The sequence below is a fragment of the Trachypithecus francoisi genome, unplaced genomic scaffold (assembly GCF_009764315.1).
Source record: "Trachypithecus francoisi isolate TF-2019V2 unplaced genomic scaffold, Tfra_2.0 Lachesis_group8, whole genome shotgun sequence".
In the NCBI taxonomy this organism is placed as follows: Eukaryota; Metazoa; Chordata; class Mammalia; order Primates; family Cercopithecidae; genus Trachypithecus; species Trachypithecus francoisi.
The window spans coordinates 98,730,296-98,756,857 of NW_022681473.1; the positions used below are offsets into that span (position 1 = coordinate 98,730,296).

General features: G+C 42.6%; 1 protein-coding gene across 4 annotated transcripts in view; it reads right to left on the reverse strand.

The window, feature by feature from the left end:
* EXPH5 (exophilin 5) overlaps positions 1-26,562 on the reverse strand; it is a 94,021-nt gene that overhangs the window by 36,542 nt on the left and 30,917 nt on the right. Inside the window, exon 1 of one of the 4 annotated variants that reach the window (XM_033204147.1) lies at positions 25,407-25,928. The exons of the other annotated variants lie outside the window; for them this stretch is intronic. The gene's annotated coding sequence lies outside the window, so the exon portion shown is untranslated. Of the gene's footprint in view, positions 1-25,406; positions 25,929-26,562 lie in introns of those variants that run through there. 4 annotated transcript variants of the gene reach the window in all.

The following is a 26,562-nucleotide window of genomic DNA, read 5'->3' on the forward strand; positions in this document are numbered from 1 at the left end:
TCTGGCCTCAGCCTCCCCAGTAGCTGTGTAGCAGGACGAGCTGCAGACAAAACTCCTCAGACACCGGATTAAAGAAAGAAGAGGTTTTTATTCGGCCAGGAGCGTCGGCAGACTTGCGTCTTAAGAGCCGAGCTCCCTGAAAAAGAAATTCTTGGCCTTTTTAAAGGCTTACAACTTTAAGGGGTCCACGTGAAAGGGTCGTGATAAATCGAGCAAGCGTGGGAAACATGACTGGGGGCTACATGCATCAGCTAACAGAATAAAAAGTTTTACAATTTTTTTTCACACAGTGTCTGGAATTTACAGATAACACAAGTAGTTTAGGTCAGGGGTTGATATTATTATTATTACTTTTTTTTAACTCCTAGGGCTGGGTGCCAAGGTTGTCTGGCTATTTATCTTACTTTTGTTTCTTTCTTTTTGATTTCTCTCTTTCCTCCTGTCTTGTGAACTAGGCAAGGTGGGGGGAGGAGGGCAGCAGGAGTAGTAGCAGTCTCCTTCCTTAGCTGGGACCACTGTCCCTGACTAATTTTTGTAGAGACAGAATCTCACTCTGTTGCCCACGCTTGCCTTGAACTCCTGGCCTCAAGCGATCCTCTCACTTCAGCCTCTCAAAGTGTTGAGATTACAAGCATGAGCCACCATGCTGAGCCCTGACTCTCTTTTAAAGGTAATCACAGTTTACTTAATCATACCTCAAGCTTTCCTTCCATGGTTGTGTACATATCCACCACTGCCTGCTTCTTTTCTGTCTTCTGGCCAATGAAGCCAGAAATCTGTATTTCCCTGAAAGTCCTCATACACTTTGAATTCCACTCCAGGACATTTATCTTACAGCAATAATCCCACCCCAAGAGCATTAATTTAACTGAGCAACTGAGTTGCTAACAATAATTATGTAGACAACATAGAATCCTGGGAAAATGCACATGACATAACATGAAGCAGGAAAATGAAAATACAACATTTATCTATGATTGTAGCTATGTAAAAATGATCCCCCTTTAGGGGACACCAAAAAAAAAAAAAACTGAAGACACCTGATGTTTTAGAGTAGATTATAGGTATCATTTCTATTTTTAGCTTATTATTTTTCATTTTATTGTAGCTTTTTTATTATACAATATCTACAATATATGGAGCTATTTCTTCTTTTTGTTTAATTGTGAATTTTTATTTGTGTTGTCACTTTTCCATCAATTTTTTTTTTTTTTTGGAGACAGAAAGAAGTCAGTAATATTGTCATAATCTGAACACAGTCAATATTACTCTTTCAGTGTGATTTTTCTACTGCATTTCTCACACCATTGTGATAAAATATATCCAGGCTGGGCGTGGTGCCTCACACCAGTAATCCCAGCACATTGGGAGGCCAAGGCAGGAGGACTGCTTGAGTCCAGGAATTCAAGATCAGCCTGGGCAACATGGTGAGACCCTGTCTCTACAAAAAATTTAACAGTTAGCCAGATGTGGTTGCTTGCACCTATGGCCCTAGCTACTTGGGATGCTGAGGTATATATATAATATTCAATATACGTTTGTAGAAGGCCTTCTATGGTGCAAATGCTGGCATACAATGGTGGCATACGGTGGTGAGCGCCAACCCTAGAGAGATTACAGTCTAGTGGGAGAGACAGGTATGAATCCAATAACAATACTGACATAAGGTAACAAATAATGGTAAATATGACTTATTCACTCAACACACATTTGAACCCTGAGCAAAGTACAGTGAACAAGTCCCTGACTTCATAGGATTTAAATTCTGCTGAAGTGGGGGTGTGTGTCGGGGGAAAACAATAAAAAAGTAAATAGGGCTGGGTGTGGTTGCTCTTGTCTGTAATCCCAGTGCTTTGGGAAGGAAGGTGGGAGGATCACTTGAGGCCAGGAGTGAGAGACCAGCCTGGCCAACATAGCGAAAACCCATTTCTACAAAAAATTTAAAAATTAGCCAGGTGTAGTGGTGTGCTCCTGTAGTCCCAGCTGTTCAGGAGGCTGAGGCAGGATGATCCCTTAAACTCAGGAGCTGGAGGCTCAGTGACCTAGGATCACACCACTGCACTCAGCCTGGGCAAAAGAGTGAGACCTGGTCTAAAAAAATAGTAAATAGGCTGGGCACAGTGGCTTACACCTGTAATCCCAGTACATTGGGAGACCAAGGCAGGTGGATCATGAGGTTAGAAGATTGAGACCATCCTGGCTAACACGGTGAAACCCCATCTTTACTAAAAATACACAAAGTGAGCTGGGTGTGGTGGCACACGCCTGTAGTCTCAGCTACTCAGGAGGCTGAGGCAGGAGAATCGCTTGAACTCGGGAGGTGGAGGATGCAGTGAGCCGAGATCATACCACTGCACTCCAGCCTGGGTGACACAGCGAGACTCTGCCTGGAAAAAACAAAACAAAACAAAAACCAATAAATAGTTGCTAAGACAGCATATAACAAGGACCTGGGCTGAGACACCATCAGTGAAGGTTTCCCTGAGATGACATCGGGCTGGAAGAATGAAGGACGAAGGATGAGGCCAAAGGGTCATGGCAGAAGGGTCTGGGAGAGAGCTTTCCAAGCAGAGGGGTAGCCTCTGTAGAGCAACAAATGCACCCAGGGAAGAAGGAAGGAATTGAAATAAGGCCTGTGTAGCTGGAGTGCGGGGACAGAGAAGAAGCCCAAGTAAAGCAGAAAGAGAGGCAGCTGTTAGATAACATAGCATTAGGGGTAAGGTTCTGCGGTTTGGTGTTTGGTCATGGAACAATGATGGCTCAGCAGGGGCAAGACACATTGGATTTGCATTTTTGAAAGATCATCCTAGCTGCAGGTAGAGAGTAGATTCCAGTGGAGGGCAGGAGACCAGTCGGGATACTTGTAGGATCTAAAAGAAAGAGGTGTGTGCTTGGACCAGGATGGTAGTGGGGAAGCTGGAGAAAAGTGGAAAGCGTTCAGGGTGACTTAAGGTGAAAAGTGACCCCCAAGTAATGGCGTTTTGGGGAGTAGGGGTAGAGACACATCAAGGAAGATTCCTAGACTTCTGATTTACAGAAGTGCATAGAAGATGCCACTCACAAGCTGCGCACAGTGGCTCACGCCTGTAATACCAGCACTTTGGGAGGCTGAGGCGGGTGGATCATGAGGTCAGGAGATCGAGACCAGCCTGGCTAACATGGTGAAACCCTGTTTCTACTAAAAATACAAAAAAAAAAAAAAAGAAGAAAAAAATTAGCTGGACGTGGTGGCAGGCACCTGTAGTCCCAGCTACTTGGGAGGCTGAGGCAGGAAAATGGCGTGAACCCAGGAGGCAGAGCTTGCAGTGAGCTGAGATCGCACAACTGCACTCCAGCCTGGATGACAGAATAAGACTCTGTCTCAAAAAAAAAAAAAAAAAAAAAAGAAGATGCCACTTACAGATATCATGCATATATAATCTTTAAAAACCCAAAAGTTAACACTGGAAAAACTTAACATTACCGAAACTTAAATAACACATTTAACATCACTCATCTTCAGAGCAATCATTAAGTATTTGCCTAATATTCAAGCTAGTATGTTTTCCATCCTTTATTTATTATTCTCCTCATCCAGGACATTGAGAATTTTCTTTATAAATATTGCTGTAATAAATATTATTGTGCATTTTCTATTTTTACAGTGTCTGTCAGACACGAAAGTAGAATGATTGGGCCAAAGAGTCAAAACATTTTTGTGATTTTTTTTAAAGTTAAATTTTATTTTTTCTAGAGACAGGGTCTCACTCTGTTGTCCAGGCTGGAGTGTAGTGGTGCCATCACAGCTCACTGCAGCCTCGAACTCCTGGGCTCAGATGACTCTCTTGCTTCAACCTCTTGAGTAACTAGGACTACAGTTGCACACTGCTATGCCCAGCTAATATTTTAGTTTTTTGTAGAGATAGAGCTCTCACTCTGTTGCCCAGGCTGGTCTCTCACTCTTGGCCTCAATTGATCCTCCCACCTTGGCATCTCAAAGTGCTGGGATTACAGGCATGAACAACAGACCCTAGCCCTTTTTGTCATTCTTTATACATACTACCAAAATAGCTACACCAATATCATTTATGCCAGCAAAGTACAAGTCTGCCACTAGGCATCCTTAGAAGACAAGGTATTATTTCAAGTATTTTTATTTTTCTAATTTAATATTTTGGTGGTACTATTTATAATTGTGAGTAATTATTTTTCTTTTCAAGAATCTTTATTTTCTTTGTTTAATAAAATATGTTACATTTCTTTGATAATAGGAAGGCTTGAACTCTTCCTTTAGGTCTGTTTAGTAATTATACTTTGTGATTTGGCAATTGTATATTTTGTCAATTTATAAATCAGTGTCTTAGCCGGGTGTGGTGGCTCATGCCTGTAATCCCAGCACTTTGGGAGACTGAGGCAGGTGGATCACTGAGGTCAGGAGTTCGAGACCAGGCCCTTGCCAACGTGGCGAAACCCCATCTCTACTAAAAATACAAAATAAAAATACTAAAAATACAAAAAATACATGAGAAAATATGACATAAAAGTCTAAACTCAAACTTTCTGGGTACCTGTAATTCATCTTTTTAACCCTACATATCCAAGATCCCCAGGAAGTTTAGTTTGTACATTTACAATGGTTTACTGAGCTTCTGGTACTAAAAGGAGCACAACAATTATAAAATCAGTGGTCTAGATTCGTTCATTTACTTAAAAAAACCATCAAATAAGCTTGACATTAGCAAATAAGAAAAAAATCTAAACATAAAGTGGAAATGCGGTGACATGAATCTTGAGGACAGTACTTTCTATTCCCGCTAGTCCCAGTTTGACAAAGATAACATTTGTTTGTAAGCAGAATTCAACCAACTTTATAACCAGGCTTGGTGGTGGGTGCCTATAATCCCAGCTACTCAGGAGGCTGAGGCAGGAGAATCACTTAAACACAGGAGAGGGAGGTTGCAGTGAGCCAAGACTGCGCCACTACACTCCAGCCTGGGTGACAGAGTGAGACTCCATCTTTAAAAAAAAAAACAACTCAGTGTCTCAGAGTTCTTTATTGGAATAAGAAATGTTTAATTTAAAAAAGCTCATTTTTCTTATGTGTTTTAAATAAGAAAGTTTTTGACTTTTTTTTCCTGTTTTTGATCATCGTCTTACTGTGATGAGATTGACTTTCATTTTGATTAAATTTTGAATGTTGAGCTATACAAACCCTACTCTGGTTAGCGCTGTTGGAAGTAAAATATAAATAATCCGTGGATACGTTTATGCTAGTATTTGTTTCCTGAAGATAGTGAGAAATGAAATTCAGACAGTAGTGGCATGCAGATACATGAAGGGGGCAAGATTTTGAAGAAATTCAAATATTTTTAAAGCAGAAATATTGCAAGGATGACTCCAGGGATGGCTGTCAGGAAAGTGATTAACAGGTACAGTCGTCAGCCAGAATATTCAAGATTCAGGTAGTCAATAATGGCATCATGTTTACTATTATCAAGGAAGCAACACAGAAATAGTTTTGGCCTTTGATGTAAGGGTGACCCGGAAGAGAAAATATGACATAAAAGTCTAAACTCAAACTTTCTGGGTACCTGTAATTCATCTTTTTAACCCTACATACCCAAGATCCCCAGGAAGTTTAGTTTGTACATTTACAATGGTTTACTGAGCTTCTGGTACTAAAAGGAGCACAACAATTATAAAATCAGTGGTCTAGATTCGTTCATTTACTTAAAAAAACCATCAAATAAGCTTGACATTAGCAAATAAGAAAAAAATCTAAACATAAAGTGGAAATGCGGTGACATGAATCTTGAGGACAGTACTTTCTATTCCCGCTAGTCCCAGTTTGACAAAGATAACATTTGTTTGTAAGCAGAATTCAACCAACTTTATAACCAGCCTGCACAAGGCTCTTCCTCTTCCATGTGGGCTTGTTATATATTCAGCACCAATTGGGCAATTGGGACGTACAGTCCACTTTATGCCAATGAGAACCTCAGGGTTGAGAATGACATACATACAGGGAAATTACTAATACACAGCTTGCCTGCTTAATTAGTCCAGCTTGACTCAACATATCACAAGGGACTGTTGTCTACACTTCTAATTTGTTTTACCCTGAGGCTGATCAACTTGATTAAATTAAATCAGGTCTTTTCTTGCTGGGCCAGAGGCCCAGCCCTCTGCTCCAAGTCAAAATGTCCTTTCTTCATTCACATGAATCTGTCTGCGAAATGCTGCCTTGGATTTCACCTTAGCACCTCTTGAATACGCCACTCCTCTTATATTCCTATTCCTGAGTTAAACTTATTTTTCCTTTATTTCCAGCCTTGAGTTATGACACCCACCTCCCCCTCCTCTTTGTCTTTCCCAGCTTAGTCCTTGCTGACCTTTGCTTGTCACTTTTGTCTGTCTTTATTCTGAGCAAGGCTTTGTGCCCATCTTTTCTCCCTGACAAATTAATTATGTACTAACCATTTAGAACATGCTCAGTAAATGATAGCTAGGCCGGGCGCGGTGGCTCAAGCCTGTAATCCCAGCACTTTGGGAGGCCGAGACGGGCGGATCACGAGGTCAGGAGATCGAGACCATCCTGGCTAACACGGTGAAACCCCGTCTCTACTAAAAATACAAAAACTAGCCGGGCGAGGTGGCGGGCGCCTGTAGTCCCAGCTACTCAGGAGGCTGAGGCAGGAGAATGGCGTAAACCTGGGAGACGGAGCTTGCAGTGAGCTGAGATCCGGCCACTGCACTCCAGTCCGGGCGACAGAGCGAGACTCCGCCTCAAAAAAAAAAAAAAAAAAAAAAGTAAATGATAGCTGTCCGTTTATCTCCCAGTCGTTGTTTGTAAGTAATTCGTTGGCCCCACTTGTTTGCTCCTTGTTAATTAAACCCTCCCTGGCCCATTCTTGAGGTACTATCAGATAGGAGACAGAGCCCAGGAGTAGTGTCAGGTTCTAGCTGGGTGATCTTGGCCAAATATTTAACTTTCTTGGTTTTTCTTTCCCCACTTGTCGAAGAGGAATAAATGATGGGTAGATTGTTTGCAAAGAATTCCTCTACAATTCCTATCATTCCTGGAGGTATACTCCTTGGCAGTGGAGTCTCGCTCTGTTGCCCAGGCTGTTGTGCAGTGGCGCGATATTGGCTCACTGCAAGCTCCGCCTCCCGGGTTCACACCATTCTCCTGCCTCAGCCTCCCGAGTAGCTGAGACTACAGGCACCCGCCACCTCGCCTGGTTAATGTTTGTATTTTTAGTAGAGACAGGGTTTCACTGTGTTAGCCAGGATGGTCTCGATCTCCTGACCTCGTGATCCACCTGCCTCGGCCTCCCAAAGTGCTGGAATTACAGGTGTGAGCCAACGCACCCGGCTGAGGCGAGATCTCTTTAACCTCTTTCTTAGTGGTTGTCAGGAAAGTGGATGAACAGGTACAGTCAACAACCAGAAAATTCAAGGTTCGGGTAGTCAGTGATGGCACTGTGTATACTATTACCAAGGAAGCAAAACAGAAAGAGTTCTGGCCTTTGAAGTGAGACTGACCCAGGACAACTGCTGTAAGAGGCACCTCCCTTCACCTCCTCCTGGAATCTGGGCCAGACTTGCACTTGCTAAAACCAATAGAATATGGTGGAAGTGAAACTGAGATTTCTGAATCCAGGCCTCAATGTATCTTACAGCTTCTGCTCTCTTCCTCTTGAGACCTTGAGACTTCTGTGTAAGGAAGCTTGGGCTGGTCTCCTTGAGGATGAGACCATGCACAGAAAGAGGCCCAGCAGAGAGCCATTGCCACCTACCCAACATGTGGGTGAAGGCATCTTAGACCATCCAGACCCAGCCAAGCTGTCATAGTGGTGCCCAATGTGTGATCCCAGGCAACCCACCTAGCTGAGTCCAGCCCAAATGGCTAGCCCATAGAATGCTAAGCTAATAAACAAAAGTAGTTTTAAGCCTTTAAATTTTGGGGTGAGACCGGGAGCAGTGGCTCACACCTGAAATACCAGCACTACTTTGGGAGGCCAAGACAGGCAGATCACTTGAGGCCAGGAGTTTGAGACCAACCTAGCTAACAGGGAGAAACTCTGTCTCTACTAAAAATACAAAAATTAGCCGGGCGTGGTGGTGCACTCTTGTAATCCCAGCTCCTCGGGAGGCTGAGGCAGGAGAATTGCTTGAACCTGAGAGGTGAGGTTGCAGTGAGCCAAGACTATGCAACTGTACTCCAGCCTGGGGAACAGAGTGAGAGTTCGTCTCAAAAAAATAAATAAATAAAAATAAAAATAAAAATAATTTTGGGGTGGTTTGTTATGTATAAATTGAAAAAAACATGGATACAAATGAGATTATCTTGAAGATATCTCCCAGTCTAAAATCTATGATCAGAAAAACCTCAACATTTCTACATCACATCCAAATCATTGAGGAATCTTATAAAGCTGAAAGAGGACTCCAGATATAATCTGGCCAAACACCCTGTCTTTGGGTTAAATAATACCAATAAAAAATAATAACCGATGATATGAATTGAGCTCTTGCCACCTGCTGGATTTTGCAGTCCTTATTGCCAGTCCTCACCCTAACACCGCTCCAGCATCGTCCTCATTTACAGAGAGGACGTGGCAGTTGTGCTGGAGCTGCCGAACTGAGACATGAACCCACACCCTTCTGAGTCTAAAACCCATGTTCTCCTAACCGTATATCTCATTGTCTGTGGGCATTATTAATCCCACTAATAAACAATGCAATTGATATAAACTTACAGTGACTTTTGCCAATTAAACAGGCAGTAACGAGAATTCAGATATGATTGAAGAGAGAGCAGTTATGCAAGTTTTGAAAACAAACAACTCCTTAAGCCAGGAATAGCTTCCATTTTCTTGTCAGAAAAATCTCAAATGTTTCTCAAAATAGTTCCCTTTATCAGCTCCTCTTGCCAAGGGCATCCATTCCTCTTTTTGATGTTCTCACTTCTGTTTTTATCTCCTCTCTGACATCTCTGATATTTCTCTTTCACTTTTCTTACTCCCTTGCTTCTGTACACGCATCCCTTTTTTTCTTTTACATCTTCGCTGATCTTCGCTGACCTGACCGTCTTGTTACACCTTGTTCTCCTTCCAGGCAGCTAAGCACCCCAATCTCTATCAACCCTCCACACCAGCCTTCAAGGGCGCCTTGCCAAATAGTCCCTTGATCTCCTACAAGTTCAGCCATCAGCCAACCCCAGAATAAAGTTTCCAATTACACCGAATCCTGTGAAAGTGAATTTGTCCCTTGATTTGCAGATCAAAGCAGCTTTAAAGTTTTCCTCCCACGCAGGAATCCAAACATAATTTTGTCATATTGCCCAGCAACCACGACACACGGAAAAGCACAAATGGAGAGGATGGAGCAGGAACTGTATCCCGAGTCAGAGCTTAAACGTCGGGCCAGTGTCATAATGGAGGGTGGATCAGGATGTCCAAGCAAGAGCCTTTTCAAAACCCTGAAGCCCCAAGAGACTCACCACCTGGGGAGAGTGTGGCTTTCTGTTCTCCTGCTTCAGAAAGGTGATACTTCCAGGTAACAGGTTTCTTACCGCTCACCCTCCAGGGAAAGTTTTAGAACAACTGTTGTGCAGTCCCTGTCAGAAAAAGGCAGAGTGAAGGAAGAGAAAGCCTTGTGGCTCAGTGGCTGCACCAGCAGCTTCATCATCCGGGGCCTGGTCTCTCTCCCTGTTGATCTTCTGAAAAGATTGTTATTTGAGAGCCTTTGTCCCTGACATCTGAGCCTGTTCTTTGGTTCAGCCCATGGCCAAGACTCAGGGAGGGGCAAGAATTAGAAAAAGCAAGCAAGTATATTGAAAAAAGCAAGCAAGTATATTGTTCTTTTCATAAGGGTAAAGTTAAATCATACATGGAAGTCTGAAGGAAGGGAAGCTCAGACAAGGAAAAGTGTAAACTTTATAAAGCAAGCAAGCAGCAAGAGTAACAGCAGCAGCCTTTAGGACTCAAAGAGAGGCAACAAAATAATGGCACCAGCTTTTAAGCCAAGCTGGATAATAAATTCCACTTCAATTCCATGAATGGCTGTGATAGAGTGCCTACTCTAGGATAAAAAGCAGTATTTTCTGTATTTAAAAAATTGACCATTGTATGGTAGCTCACGTCTGTAATTCCAGCACCTTTGGGGAGCCAAGGCGGGAGGATTGCTTGAGCCCAGGAGTTTGAGACCAGCAATGTACTGAGACTCTGTCTCTACAAAAAAAACCCCAAACAAACGAACAAAACGAGCTGGGCATGCTAGTGCGTGCCTGTAATCCCAGCTATTCAAGAGGCTGAGGTGGGATAATCTGAGCTCAGGAGGTCAAGGCTGCAGTGAGCTGAGATCGTGCCACTGCACTCCAGCCTGGGTAAAATAAAAGAACAAAAAAGGCCGGGTGCAGTGCCTCATGCCTGTAATCCCAGCACTTTGGGAGGCTGAGATGGGCAGATCACTTGAGGACAGGAGTTTGAAACCAGCCTGGCCAACATGGTGAAACCCCGTCTCTATAAAAAATACAAAAAAATTAGCCAGTGTAATGGCGGGTGCCTGTAATCCCAGCTACCTGGGGAGGCTGAGGCAGGAGAATTGCTTGAACTGGGAAGGCAGAGGTTGCAGTGAGCCAAGATTGTGCCAACACACTCCAGCTCGGGCGACAGAGTGAGACTCTATCTAAAAAAAAATAATAAAAAATACAATAAATTGACCATTGCAATCTTTCTGGATGTTTCTTTTTACAAAACATCCAGAAACTCACAACAGAAAGAAAAGATAAGTTATCTAAGTAAAAATAAGGATGTGTAATTCCCTTCTGGTTCAGAGCACAGTGATTGGTCTCTCACCAATAGTCGCCCTTGACCAACAGTCACCCTCAAGAAGGCGCTGTAGAAAGGACTAGCTGTCCATCCTGAGGTCAGACTTAGGGTTTAAGTGTCAGTCCCTCTTGTAGCTCATCAGAGCTCTTCTGTCTTCCTAGGTTTACGTGATCCCTTTTTGAATTTATACCTTTTACCTGAGCCAGCTCAGAAATCACTCACTGTCACTTCTGTATTTACCAAATCACATTTAATTACTTGTCATGTGCCTATTTGGTTGTGTCACCAGGCCATCAGCTCCTTGAGGACAGGTGCTGTGTCTCATTTGTTTTGGTATCCCCAGGGCCTAGCATGGTCGCAGACTCATGGTCGATCATTATATATTTGCTCCATCTAGGGGATAATAAATGAGTTCTACCAACTGATTTTGCCATCATTGTGAAGCAGTTCAGTTGATATTTGACATAAGTGCAAGATGTGATCCTATACATAAATTAAAATCATGTATGTAAAAAGCAATTTTTCCATAGGAATAATACTGGAAAGCTAATCATAGCTAACAGTTACACAGTGCTTGCCCTGGGCCAGGCATGTTACACATATTAACTAATTTAAACTTCACAAGAACCCTTGTGAAGGTAGATAATATCCCTATTTTACCAGTGAAGAAATTAAAATACTGAGACTAAGTTGAAATCAGACTTCCTGGGATGAATGTGGCTCCTGACCTTTTTTTTTTTTTTTTTTTTGAGACAGGGTCTCACTCTGTTGCACAGGCTGGAGTGTAGTGGCGTGATCTCAGCTCACTGCAACCTCTGCCTCCTGGGTTCAAGTGATTCTCCTGCCTCAGCCTCCTGAGTAACTGGGATTACAGGCATGCACCACCACGCCTGGGTAATTTTTGTAGAGATGGTGTTTTGCTGTGTTGGCCAGGCTGGTCTTGAACTCCTGGCCTCAAGTGGTCCTCCCACCTCAGCCTCCCAAAGTGCTGGGATTACAGATGTGAGCCACCATGCCCAGCCACCCTGATCTTTATTAACTGGGTGTGATTTTAACCTCTCTGTGCCTCAGTTTGCACATTTGTAAAGTGGGGATAAGAGTAATATCTCCTGGAGCTTGTGTGAGGATTACTGGAGTTAATGTATGTAAGGCCTGTACAGCTGTGCCTGGAACAAATGAAACACTGTCATTGTGACCTGTGAAATATGCAGGATGGGTGGTAAAGGTGGTGGAGGGATAATGGGGTTGGAGGGTGGGAATTACATATCACCACTCCCAACACAAAAGAGGTCTATGGTAGTAAAGAGAATCATGGCTGGGCACAGTGGCTCAGGCCTGTAATCCCAGCACTTAGGGAGGCCAAGGTGAGTGGATCACTTGACGCCAGGAGTTTGAGACCAGCTTGGCCAACATGGTGAAACCTCGTATCTACTAAAGATACAAAAAAATTAGCCAGGTGTGGTAGCACGCTCCTGTAGTCCCAGGTACTTGGCTGGCTGAGGCAGGAGAATCACTTGAAGCCAAGAGGCAGAGGTTGCAGTGAGCCAAGATCATGCCACTGCACTCCAGCCTTGGGTGACAGAGTGAGACCCTGTCTCCCCCCACAAAAAAGAGAGGGAATCATCCTCAAGTTTCCTTATCCTGTAAAACTCAAAAACATCAGCTATTTGGCAAAGGCCCAACAGATCTACTCCCAGTTTTCTATGTTGTACTTAAATCAACGCATGATCATGAGAAAACAAACTGCAGTGCAGATGTTCACAAACACAGCTTAGATGGCAAGCTCAAGACAAGAGGAATGCACTGGGCAAGGCTCACTGCCTGTTGTCACCAGGCTAACTCTCACACTGCACTGAATGCATTGTCTGATGCCACGGTTTGGGCCACACAACTGCAAGAATATTGCATGTACTTTATTAAAATGTCTAAAAACACATACTATTCCACATCTGAATAAGGCATATTATTTGAGCATACATGAACAGCTTATACTTTTATTTATCTGAAACCTGGATTCTAGTCTAATTTCAGAAAATAACCATCTACTGAATCAACAAGTTTATTGAGCATTTACTATATATCATACACTGTTCGAGCAGCTTGGAATACATTAGTGTACAAAAGAGACAAAGATTCTCACCTTTCTGGAGCCTGCAGTCTAGCAAGTATCTCCATAGCCACCTCCCTGGCCCAAGCCACCACCATCTTTCACCTGGATGTCTGCAGGAGCCCTGATATGGTTTGGTTGTGTCCCCACCCAAAATCTCATCTTGAATTGTATTCTGAATTCTAATCCCCATGTATTGGGGGAGGGACCTCGTGGGAGGTGATTAGATCATGGGGGCAGTTCCCCTATGCTGTTCTCATGATAGTGAATGAGTTCTCAGGAGACCTTATGGTTTTATAAGGGGTTTACTCCACTTCACTCAGCACTTCTCTCTCCTGCCGCCATGTGAAAAAGGATATGTTTGCTTTCCCTTCCCGCTATATTTGTAAGTTTCCTGAGGCCTCCCCAGCCATGCGTAACTGTGAGTCAATCAAATCTCTTTCCTTTATAAATTACCCAGTCTCAGGTATGCCTTCATAGCAGCGTGAGAACGGACTCATACAAGCCCCTATCTGTCTCCCTGCACTCTGGCTCCCCTTCCATCCAGGCTCCATGCAGGAGCAAGAGTGATGGCCAGAGAACAAAATTTCAACAAAATGAGTTTTAAAGATCTAATTGGCATTTATTAGTGATTCATGAATTGAGTAGCATCTTGCCTGGCAGAACAGTGGGTTTTTACAAGATAGCTTGAGCAGTAACAATACAACAACATAATACAAAAAAGTGGACTGATTAACATCAGGCTACTTCAGGTTACTTTCCTTGTAAGGGTTAAAGCAGGGAAGCCTTCCTTATCATGTGGGCGTTGGCTGGGCCCTTTGCAATTAGTTGTGAATCTGCTGTTTTGTTTTGTTTTGTTTTGTTTTGTTTTGTTTTTTGGAAAATCTGGACTATTTGGGGATTTGCCTGTTTTTGTTTTTTAAGTTTCAGTTTGATCATGTGGCACTTAAGAGTGTTTCCATTTTGGTTTGATCTCCTGGGACCTAGTACAGGAGAAGATCAGTACAAATCAGTGGCATCCCATCAATTTTATTTTTGTTTTGTTTTGTTTTTGTTTGTTTGTTTTGAGATGGAGTCTTGCTCAGTCACCTAGACTGGAGTGCAGTGGCACAATCTTGGCTCACTGCAATCTCTGCCTCCCAGGTTCAAGCGATTCTCCTGCCTCAGCCTCCCGAGTAGCTGGGATTACAGTAGGCATGCGCAACCAAGGCCAGCTAATTTTGTATTTTTATTAGAGATGGGGTTTTGCCATGTTGACCAGGCTGGTCTCGAACTCCTGGCCTCAAGTGATCTACCTGCCTTGGCCTCCCAAAGTGCTAGGATTACAGGCATGAGCCATCAGGCCTGGCCCCCATCAATTTTATTGAACATGATTTTTTGTAAATGTAAGATATATCATGCCATCCCCTGCTTAAATCCCTCTAGCAGCTTCTCATCATGCTTAGAATACAATGTTAAACTCTGTAGTCTTCAAGTCTACATAGTGTCTGACCTTCTGCCTTTTCTACCACCTTTAATCACTCCTCTTTCCTCTCCACTCAGCATTTGGCTTCTTTTTTTCCCTCTAACAGGCCAAGCTGGCTCCCACTGGGCTTCAGACTTGTTCCCTCTACCTGAAATGCTCTTCCCTATTTTGTGACATGGCTATGCCTTTGTGCCATTTAGGCCGTAGCTAAAATGTCACATCTTTAGAGAGGCCCCCCCGGCTCTCCAAAAGATTATTCCTTCTCTCATATTCAGCTGCTTTCTATCAAGTTACTTGGTTTACTTTACTTTTCTTTTGTTTGTTTGTTTGTTTGTTTGCTTGTTTTAAGATGGAGTCTTGCTCTGTCACCCAGGCTGGAGTGTTTCCAGAAAACAAGACATGCCTGTAGATTATATTTTAATGGGTTACAAGAGATATAATCAATAAGAAGTAAATAAGTGAAGAAATTTCAAAAGAAGGTTAACAAAATTAAGAAAAGAAAACTTAATCAAGATCTCGGCTCACTGCAGCCTCTGCCTCCTGGGTTCAGGGAATTCTCATGTCTCAGCCTCCCTAGCATAGCTGGGATTACAGGTGCCTGCCACCATGTCAGGCTAATTATTTTGTAATTTTAGTGGAGACGGGGTTTTGCCATGTTGGCCAGGCTGGTCTTGAACTCCTGACCTCAAGCGATTCATTCTCCTCAGCCGCCCAAAGTGCTGGGATTACAGGCATGAGCCGCTGCACCTGGCCCTTGTTTACTTTTCTTAATCTTGTTAATCTTCTTTTAAAATTATCTTCTTCACTTATTTACTTTCTTATTGATTATATCTCTTGTACCCCATTAAAATATAATCTACAAGCATGAGGACCTTGCCTGTCTTGTTTTCTGGAAAGATGTCTGACATAGGGTAGGGACTCAGCCTTTGGTGAACTAGTGAATGAATATGAGTTTTGGAAACTCTCTTTTCTCTGGACTTGCATTTCTTCATCCACAAAATTAGGGGGTTGAACTAGAGGCTATCAAGGATGCCGTCCCACTTATAATTTTTTTATTTTTTGAGATGGAGTCTCACTCTGTCACCCAGGCTGGGGTGCAGTGGCATAATCTCAGCTCACTGCAACCTCTGCCTCCCAGGCTCAAGAAATTCTCCTGCTTTGGCCTCCTGAGTAGCTGGGATTACAGGTGCCCACCACTGCATCCAGTTAATTTTTGTATTTTTAATAGAGATGGGGTTTCATCATGTTGTCCAGGCTGGTCTTGAACTCCTGACCTCAAGTGATCCCCCTGCCTCAGACTCTCAGAGTGCTTGGATTATGGATGTGAGCCACTGTGCCCAGCCCCCACTTTTTAAACTTTGTTTTTTTAGAGACAGTGCCTCTGTTGCCCTGGCTGACCTTGAACCTTCAAGCTCAGGCTATCCTCCTGCCTCAGCCTCCCAAGTAGCTGGCACACACCACTGCACCACACTTCCCACTTTTTGTGATTCTAAGTACACTTTTGCTATGGTTGCAAAGGGTATGCTCCACTATTTAAGAATGTGGTCAACAAGTCCGTGTTTGGCTCAGATCTCATAGTTTCTAACTCTGTCTCCCTTGGGCCTCTGTATTTCAGCCTGGGAAGTCCCAGTCTAGTATATTGTCCTCTTGCATCTACTGTCCTTTCTTTCACTTCCTTTGAACTTTCTGCTGCTCCTGTCTGGATCCTTTACGTGATTAAAATGAAACGACCAGAAAAGGACACATGATTCCAGATCCCAACTGACAATAACTTTATGGAAAATGAAGGCAGTATTTAGTATCATTTCCAGTACCTTCATGCTGCTGCTGAAGGTGATGGGAACCTGCACACTGTAAATGTATATTGTTTCCTGAGATGGAAAGTTTGCACTGGTAAACACACTTTATGTGACAGCTATGATGCTGGGCGCTTCCACCTAGATTATTTCATGTAATCACCACAGGAATCCAGTAAAAGGAGCTGAAACCATGAAAGGTGAAAACACTTGCCAGAGGTTGTAAAGTGGTGAGTGAAAGACTTAAGCTTCTACCCAGCTCAGACCCCCCTCACCCCACCAGCATGACGATAATCATTGAGTAAGAGCAGTTATTTCCAGGAGCCTGATTTATTCAACCCATGCCTAGAATAAACCTCCTCTGTTGAGTGTCTGTACTTTTATTTTGCGTGTTGGTTGTCTCATCACTGGATTGTCAGCTTCCCAAGTCAAGTGTAGATTTCCTGAACACACAGCAAGCAGGGAAGAAATATTTGTTGAATAACCAAAAAAAAGAATGCTAGAGAATGAAAAACTAGCTTTTAGCTTTTTCATCTCTCTTATTCCCCTTTATAAAGATGCTCAGATATCTTCCACTGAAACTTGGAGGGCAAGGGTTAATGGCAAGTTGAGTGTCAGGATTCTAAAAGTGCAAGGAAGCTGTTCAGAGCTGCAGAATGGGGACATAAATGCCTCTCGCAAGTCTGGTATACTAGCACAGCTGCAAGGCAGGTTAGAACCATGAAGGTTTTCATCCATAGACAGAGTGTATGATCTCAACGTCTTGAATTTGTTCATTATATTGTTCACAGCTTCTTTCCAAAGACAACTACATCCTAAATTCTGACCACATCCTCTGCACTGCTAGTTAAGTAGAGTTAGGTAACAAGATAGAATGGTACACATGAATATGCATCTCTCCTTCATTTTCATTAATAAGAATGCAGAGCATGTTTTTTTTTTTTTTTTTTTTTCTCCCTCATATTCAGGCAATTTAATTCTTATTCTTGGAACCTGTCTTGCCAGGAATAGAAGACAGAAAGAGCAGCCTACGCTATTTCATAAAGTTGAAGGAAAGTGATGCTCTTATAGATTCCTTCTGTGTCTAAGCAAAAAGGTGACAAGATGACATTACTTTCACTTCTCATACTGTAATTAAAATCCACTATTATTGCATTCAACTGAATTCACCCTTTGTATCATGCAGTTTTAAGGGTGTTGGGAAACCAACTCAAATCCAACATTCTGGACCTTGCTTTAACTTTAAGGAATTTAATGTTGCAATATGAGACTCTCACTATCCTCCTTCCCACCCCACCCACACACACTGGTCAAATATGCAAATCAGACGAAAGAACGATAGATCTCAAATAGCTATTCAGTCTTTGTGTTAAGATGCAGAATGCTGAGGAAATGCCTGGAGGTTTTCTAAATGTCAGCACCACGAATCTACTGCTCTTGGTCCCATTAGGGATAGTGGAGGTTCGGAGAGTCCATGACTCGCAAACCACATCTGCTTCAGGTTTCACTCACTGGGTCAAAGGAAGCTTGTTGCTGACATCAGTTAAAGCTCATTGGTTTGGATTACAGTATACTTATTTTCAAAAAGAGTTAACTTTTGAAATAACCCTTTTCCACATGGTTGTTGCCTTTTCCAAGTCCTCTCTGGCAAATAAACCCTGCCTTACAAAGATGAGTATGGCATTTAAACCCTTTTTATCCATCTACTGATAAACCAACTGACCTGACAGACCACGCCACCTCATCAGAAATTACTGCAGAATTACACGCCAAAGGGCTTTAACTTTGAACGTTTCCTCTTGAATCCTTGCACTACATGTTATGATTAGAATGATTATTCTGCCTCGGTGATTCAAAACACACATATTGTTTTCATATGGTATTATCTTATCCAGAAGACCTCGTTAAGTTTTGTCTGTAGATGTAGTTACATTTATTTACCAACACATACTCCTGAGAACCACTCCTGGAATAATTCTGTGACAAAATCTGTATTTGGGGGTCAAATGAAGTACTACTAGCAGCACAAATGCATGTGACTACTCCAAATTATGTAACTTATTTATGGAAGTTTGATTTTGTGTAAAAGATATTTTTCTGGTAATGTCATTGTTATATGTTCTTATAATTCACTATCACTTTAACTTTCAAATTCTAGTATCTAAATTCCCCTTTCTCAATCTCAATAATAAAGTTTGTGATCATTCCCTATCACGTATTAAATAATTTATCATGAAATCTCAATGAGTCTTTGGAGAAAAGGCCTAAAAGAAGCTTTGTTACGTAATATAAATGATAATATAACTAACTTTGGTGGACATGATGTACTTTAAATAAATGTGTCTCAGTGCATCAAGAATAGGTACAAAATAATTGAACTCAGTCTGTAACCAATCAACTTATTTCACAAAAATGAAAAGACATGTCAACGCAAAGAAGCAGTAGTGCCAAGTGTGCTTTATAGAAGAAAATAACTGTTTATTTGGTATATCTATATGGGTGTAGCCTATTATTTATTAATAGTGACCTTAGATTTAAAAATACATCTATTTAGCTTTGAATCCCTTCGATGTTATTGGCATAGAAAAAGAAATCTGGATATCTGATTCCCTCCGTTTTGTTTTGTTTTAAATCATTCTGGCATCTCTATTCTCTTTGCCAACACCCAAAAATAGCACTCAATCAAGCCACAAAAGTAATGAATTAAGCATGGTGGTAGATCTGTCTGAAAGATGTGGACCACTTTTCTAGCATACAGGTATCCCATGAAGTGTTGGGAGTCTGTCCCACTCATAGTAAAGCAGTCACGGGTGGTTCCTGTGCTTTGCTTCATGGGATCCAACATTTTTTGCATTCCTGCCCGAATCACCTGAACCAGAGATTCATGCTTGACCCAAAAGCTAAACATGAGCAAGAATGCTGCCCAGAAAATTCTATTTGTTCTATTTTGGAGAGTGATTAACAACTTAATAACGTCTTTCCTCTTGGCATGTCTTAAAATCATAATGACAAGAAAGAGAAACCAAAGTGACATGGCTAAGAGATACATAGCGAGAAGGTATTGAGCAGTACCATGAATAGAAACCATGAGGCACCAGAGTCTTGAACAGGAAGAAGCTTTGGGGCAGAGAGGAAACTTGCAAGAAGAAAATCAGCCCTGGCAATGGAAGTGAGTAGGAAGAAGCAGAAGAGAGAAGCCGGGCCACAAGCCTGTGGTTACCAGCCTGGTTGATTGATTGGCACCAGAATGCTGCGGTATTCTGATCAACATTCCAGTTCCCGAGGACTGGCTGTGCAGGGCTGAGGCTATTTCCTGTGTTTCCTTACTTCTCCATTAGATCCTGACAATAAAGTGCCACCCATCCCTTGAGGAAACTGCTGTATGCTCCTTGTCACCTGAAAGACCATAATGAAAACATCCAGCCATAAGCAGCATGTAGGAATTTGTTCACAGAGGAATTCTCCAGCATGGATTGGGACAGGAAATTTCAAATGTCAATAAAACTGACTTTGCTTTGACATTATACAATTTTTTCCACGTTGATTTTTTTTTTTTTTTTTGTAATTATGAAAGTAAAATTACATCAGGCTGGGCTGGGTGGCTTATGCCTGTAATCGCAGCACTTTAGGAGGTCAAGGCGGTGGATCACTTGGGGTCAGGAGTTTGAGACCAGCCTAGCCAACATGGAGAAACTCGTTCTCTACTAAAAAAAAAAAATATATATATATACATATATATATACAAAAATGAGCTGGGTATGGTGGTGCATACCTGTAGTCCCAGCTACTAGGGAGGCTGAGGTGGGAGAATTGCTTGAATCTGAGAGGGAGAGGTTGCAGTGAGCTGAGATCACACCACTGCACTCCAGCCTTGGTGGCAGAGCAAGACTGTTTCAAAAAAAGAAAGAAAAAAAAGAAAGTAAAATTACATTCAATGCAAAAGACTTGGAAATTAAAGAAAAAACTTGAAGAGGCCGGGCATGGTGGCTCACACCTGTAATCCCAACAATTTGGGAGGCCGAGGCAGGAGGATCAAGTGAGCACAGGAGTTCAAGGCCAGCCTGGGCAACATGGCGAGATCCTGTCTCCATTGAAACAAACAAACAAACAAACAAAAACTTGAATAAAATAAATCACTCATTTATTTACCACAGTCAGATGTACTGCTGTGTGTGTACATATGTTCATCCACGTGTTTTAAAGCAGTGGTAACAGGACTAGGACTCTCCCATTTTTAGCTAAAGCATGAAAGCAAGAGATTCAAGACATCTAAGGGAGTTGTGAGAAGATCAGGAGAACTTGCTTTGTGGGATTTTTAAAAACAAACAAAAGGCAAATCTCTCTAGTTAGGGTTTTAAGTCCCCTTACATGCATTGACTTGGAAGAGTAAAGGCAGAGGGAGGATTTGTGAGGAGGCTTTCTCTAGAGCCAGGGAGCTTAACCAGTACGACTGGAAGAGCTTAATTATGTCCCTTGTGGTTTGGAGGAAAGGTAGACTGGTATCTACCTCCTGCCTGAGAAGTCTGAGTTGGAGAAACTGGGGCCTGACGGTTGCTTTGACTGCAGAATGAAGTGCATAGCTCAGCTGTCAATCAGTCCTCATTTCCAGGGTTTCTCAGGCAACCACAGTGTGAGTGTGTCCCGTGGAGAAGATGTGGGCCCCAGGAGAGGCTGAGGAGGCATGGGGTTCTCTTAGTTCATGTCTGCTAGAGTTGGCTCCAGGGGTGAAGAAACCTGAGTAGAAAGAGGTTGTGGATGAATCCCTGGATTCCTGGCACAGAGCAGGGGAGAGCACATCGTCTGCATGGAAAGAGCTGCTGGGGAACAGCGCCAGGCCACAGGCCATCTCAGCAAACCCCAGAAGAGCACACAAGAGAAGAGGCAGATTTAAACATCTGCCCTACCCAGAGAGTGTGATGCCACCTCACAACCATTCTAGTCAAGCAACAGCTTTTCTGCAGGTGCCTTCCATTCAAACTCAAACCTGCCTCCCAGCCACCCTCCGCTTCAACCCTGGAACAGTAAAAAAAAAAAAAAAAAAAAACAACACACACACACACACAAAACTATTGAAAGGGTGGAGAGGCAGAGGCTGATGGCGAAAGGAAAAGGATCAAATCCTCTTCACTGTCCTAGGCGTTGCTCTGCAGCAAGTGGTGACTGTGTGAGGGGCTGCTCCTCTGAATAAAACTGGGATTAATCTAGGACCAGATGTTCTAATTATCATTGAATTGTGACTGTGTTTGTGTCTTAAAGTGACCAGAAAAGTCAAGGGACTGCCTTTGTTTTTATCCAGTGGCATTCAAAGGGATAGTAGGAGACAGCTGCACACGGTGGCTCACGCCTGTAATCCTAGAACTTTGGGAGGCTGAGGCGGATGGATCACTTGAGGTCAGGAGTTTGAGATCGGCCGGGCCAACACGGTGAAACCTTGTCTCTACTAAAAATACAAAAAAAAAAAAAAAAATTAGCTGGGCATGGTGGTGTGCATCTGTAATCCCAGCTACTCAGGAGGCTGAGGCAGGAGAATCACTTGAACCCAGGAGGCAGAGGTTGCAGTGAGCTGAGATCATGCCACTACGCTCCAGTCTGGGTGACAGAGCAAGACTCTGTCTAAAAAAATAAAAAAGAAATAAAGGGATAGTAGGAGGCAAAACTAAAGATGCTTTCTGGTTATATTCCGTGATTCCTACTTGCTCCACATGTCGGTTATGTATGCCTGCATTTTCAAAAAATGCTCTTACCGTATGCATGCTGTTGTGTAGTCTGTTTGCCACTTAGCATTACATTAAGAATGCTGTGTTATGTCCATATTCTACCACTGCATATCTATCCTGCAACCTGTGATCCTACTTCCCTCTCATTGGAGTTATTTCTAATTTTTTAGAGTCATAATGTTGAAATAAACCCAGTTCAAAACTAGCATTGTGCCCATCTCTGATTAATTCCGTAGAATGAATTTCCTCGATGTGGAATTGCCAGGCCAAAGGATGAACATGTTTCAATGACTTATGAAATATATCACATGGAATTACCCTGGAGAGAGGTTGTATGAAATTTTCCCTTCTATGAACATCCATTTCCCCATGTCCTTCCCAATCTTAGTTATGTCTTTTCTTTTTGATCTTTGCTAATCTGATAGGCCAAAAAAATTTTTCTTTTTTCCTGTTTCTTTGATTACTAGAGAGGGTGAACATTATTTATTTTGTTTATAGGATATGTGTAGCTTTTTTTTTTTTTCTTTTTTTGCTCTGTCTCATCCAGGCTGGAGTGCGGTGGTGAGATCTTGGCTCACTGCAACCTCCACCTCCCCGGTTGAAGCTGTTCTGCCTCGGCCTCCCAAGTAGCTGGGATCACAGGCACCTACCACCATGCCCGGCTAATTTTTTTTGTATTTTTAGTAGAGACAGGGTTTCACCATGTTGGCCAGGCTGATCTTGATCTCCTGACCTCAAGTGATCCATCCGCTTCAGCCTCCCAAAATGCTGGGATTACAAGCACGAGCCACCACGCCTGGCCTGTAGTTTTTGACAACTTATCTGCTCAACACTTTTGCTGATTATTTTGGCCCAGGCACCATTTAAAATATTGGTTCTATGAAATTCAAGGTAAAGAGACAAGCAAATGGCAAAATTGGCAACCTTGGCATTTGCTTCAGAGTGTAATTTACAGGCCAGGTCTATGTCACCCTAACCTGGGACTCGTACTGGCCACTACAGCATGCCACAGATCAGTGCTGAATGTTGTCTTCAATACACCTAAGCTTCTCGGTTGTTTGCTTCCTATTGTTCTTGCCTTTCTTCAAGTTGCATGATCACTACAAAGAGAGGAACAATGTGGCCCAACTACACAGACATTAGTGTCATAGACACTCTCTGTCACTATCTTCATCTTTTCCCAGCCAATTGCCCTGGACGGGCATGGTAGCATAAAATCACTGTCCGAGCTTACGTGAGGGTGCTGGGCCTGGATGGTGAGGATAATCAGGTGAGGGGTTCTAATTCCTTCATTATTTGGGTTGATCAAATAACATCTATGTGTCTCATCTTCCTCATCTGTAAAGCTCAGTTCTTTATCACCAGCCCCATGCTTACCTATCCGGACTTGTTTCCCATTACTCCGTCATTTAAACCCTGGGTGCCAACCATTCCAAGCACTTTGCCATGCTCTCTGGGCAATTTTCCAAGTTTTTCTTTTGTTTACAATGCCCTTTCTACATATTCTTTGTCACACAGTCTAACTTGTGCTGGCACTTAGCTAAAGAGTTGAAAAATGCCTTTTCGAGTGAGGAAAAAAAATCCTGTTCAACCATAATGAGCTTTAAATGTGTAAGGATGATGTGAAGACACCAGAAAACTCAAGATCTATTGGTGGAAAAAGATATGTACAAAGCAGCTATGATATAACACAGGACACGGTTGATAATATATTAATAGAAAATCAAGATTCTTGCTTTAGCGTTATGAAGAAGGGTAAGATTAATTCTAGCTAAGGGCTGGGAAAGCATTCATGAAGACAGGTCTTAAAAGGCAATCGGAACTAGACTTGCCGGGGAATAAACTCCACTAAGGCTGGGTCTGAATCCATTATTGTTCATCAAGAGTGATGTTCATTCCCCAGTGAATGAGTGAATAATATGGAAAGTAGGTAAGGTGTGCATGGAAGGGGGTGGGCAGGAATCAATGGGTGAAGGCTTTCATTGGCAGACTTTCCTTCTAAGTGACCTTTTGAGCGAAGGAAGCTTTGTTTTTGTTTTGTTTGTTTTAAGTGGATATAAAATTTTTATTTGCTGGCCTTGCATCAAGAGAAAATGACCAAATGATGAGGTTGATTATTATCTATTAATAGTTTTATTACAGTCTTGTGTCACTGGGTTATAAATAAGAATTTCAGGCTGAGCATGGTGGCTCACGCCTATAATTCTAGCACTTTGGGAGGCTGAGGTGGGAGGCTTGCCTGAGCCCAGGAGTTCAAGAATAGCCTGGGCAACATGGCAAAACCCCATCTCTAAAATAAATAAATAATTCCAGCTGCTCTGAAATTCTCTCATTTTCCTTGATAAATGCATAGAAGAAGACTCAATACTAGGATCTTGCAAGTCTTCTGGAGGCTTCCTATGCTCCTATGTAAAGAATGAGACTTAGAGGGGAAACTAAAGATTTCCTTTTGTGGTCTTTTGCCAGTCACTCAACACAGACAGCACCAACACACTGCGTGATCACTCCCTGATGCAACCTATTCAGCCGAGAGCCACAGCTAGGGAGAAAGGGACCACAAAACCCTTTAACACAGATTTAACTTCTATTTTTATCAGAAATGATTTCGTGCTTCTCTTCTATTTGACATTTACAGAATTTTAAAACAAAAACAATTAACTTAAATCTCACTCTATGTGCAAGGTTGTTAAAAATTAGTGAACATTTAGTAGAAGTTACTGATGGTTAACAGATTGCTAAGGAGGGCAAGAGAAAGAAGTCAGGTGGGACGAAATCTGACAAGCCTGCGGTTACTCACAGTATACAAACGTCAGCCTTCTTCTTTAGGACTTTAATTTCCATATTGATATGAACAGGGTTTCTGAATTGAAGATTTATGTATTCTAACTCCTGATTATAGCTCAATAAATATGTTATGTAGAATTGGTTTAATGGAAGCATAAAGCCATAATTAGGAGTCATTCTTCTTTATCTATCTCCCATTTATCCACCTGCCACTTCAAGGCCAGCCTCTATGAAGTTTTGCCTAATAATGTTAGCGCCCATCCATCTTTCTCTTCTCCAAAACCCTACCTCACTGCTGTCCATGCCACCCATCAAGTACTTAGTCACGCGTAGCCTTATATTCTTGTTTGAATTCTTGTGGTCTGTCCTCCCAAACAGATTATACATTTCTTGGGTCCCACACTTTGCATTTACCGTAGCAGATTTCATAGCCCATACAAATATTAGGCCTTCAAAATATTCGTCAAGTATTTCTCCAAGAAAAATGAAAACATCACAAATCTTGATCCCCCAAATGTTAAATGGGACTTAGTTAAGCAAACTAACATCATGATAAACTGGAAACAGGTATCTCTTTCCTTTATCCTTGTGCCTGCTAAAGATATTATTCTCAGCCTCACTGCTTTAAACTCAGGGGTGTGTGTTCCACATATTTAAGCAAATTCTGGAATACCAAAGCCAAACAATCTTCCAGGGGCTTCATCCTGTTGCTCAGCAGCTTACCTGGTGGGTGTTGGGTAGCACACAGTAGAATGGCGGCTTTGTCTCTCTTGAGTAACTCTGGACAAGCTTCAAAACCAAAATCCACAGTGCCCTATCCTGGTGGGCAGAACACACTGAAGACAGGGGGTTTCCTACTCGCTGAAGACAAAACACCCTTCTGCTGACCCCATACCAAAGGGGAGAGCGCCGTTGAAAGCCAGCTTGTTGCTGCTTCAGGGACGAGAAGCAGTTACTGCAATAAAGTGTCTTACTTTTTTTTGAGCAGGGGGAGGGTGTCTCAATAATCAGTTGGCCTTAACCATTTTTGCTTAGAATAGGAGAGATAAAGCTCCTGACTGAAGTCCAAAGCTGCAGGGGAGGAAATGACTGCGCGCGCGGGTTCCTCTGGCTTGCTAGGCACCTGCTGCCTGGCAGGCTGCTCACCATGGCTGACTGGTGTGGTGGTTCCTGAGAGCCAATTGGTTCCCTCCTCTACTGTCAGGTGGCTGCTCTCAGCTTCTCTCCCAGAAGTCTTTCACCGGGCCATCTGGAGCCAAGGAACAAGTTCCAAGCTCCCTTGGCCAGAATTCTGCTTTGAAATCTGTCCACACCTCCCCTCAACCCCCAATCTTGGTCACAGGCCTAAAATTTGACCTCAATCACTGAGAAATAATGTACAACAAGAGATATGCCTTTAAATATTTCAGAGTTGATTGAAGAATTGATGTCCTTTAGTATTCAGATATATTACCTTACCCTGGAATCACAAAGTATAGAATCCATTTGGACCCACTCATTTCAGTAGTAGGTCAAACGCCATAGACTCGTCAAAGCCAGAAACCTGAGTTCATATGAACTCTCCTTTCTCCTTCCTCCTGCGGCCAGTCAGCCACCATGCCCTGCTAATTCGACTTTCCAAGTATTTCTTAAATCACTTGTCTTCTCTTCATCCCTAATCGAGGCCCCTAAACACAATTCTCTCCTAATCCAGGCTTCACTTGCCACCCATACCTATCCACCTAATTTGACCCTGTTATTCAGTGACTCTAAACATTTCAGTGGCTCCTCTTCCCCTCCAGTTTTGTCAAGCTCAGGGGCCTTGGCTTGGCACACAGGTCCACGTTCCACCCTGCTACCCCTAGCTCACTCTCTTGCCTGTGGCTGCCTCTCACGTTGC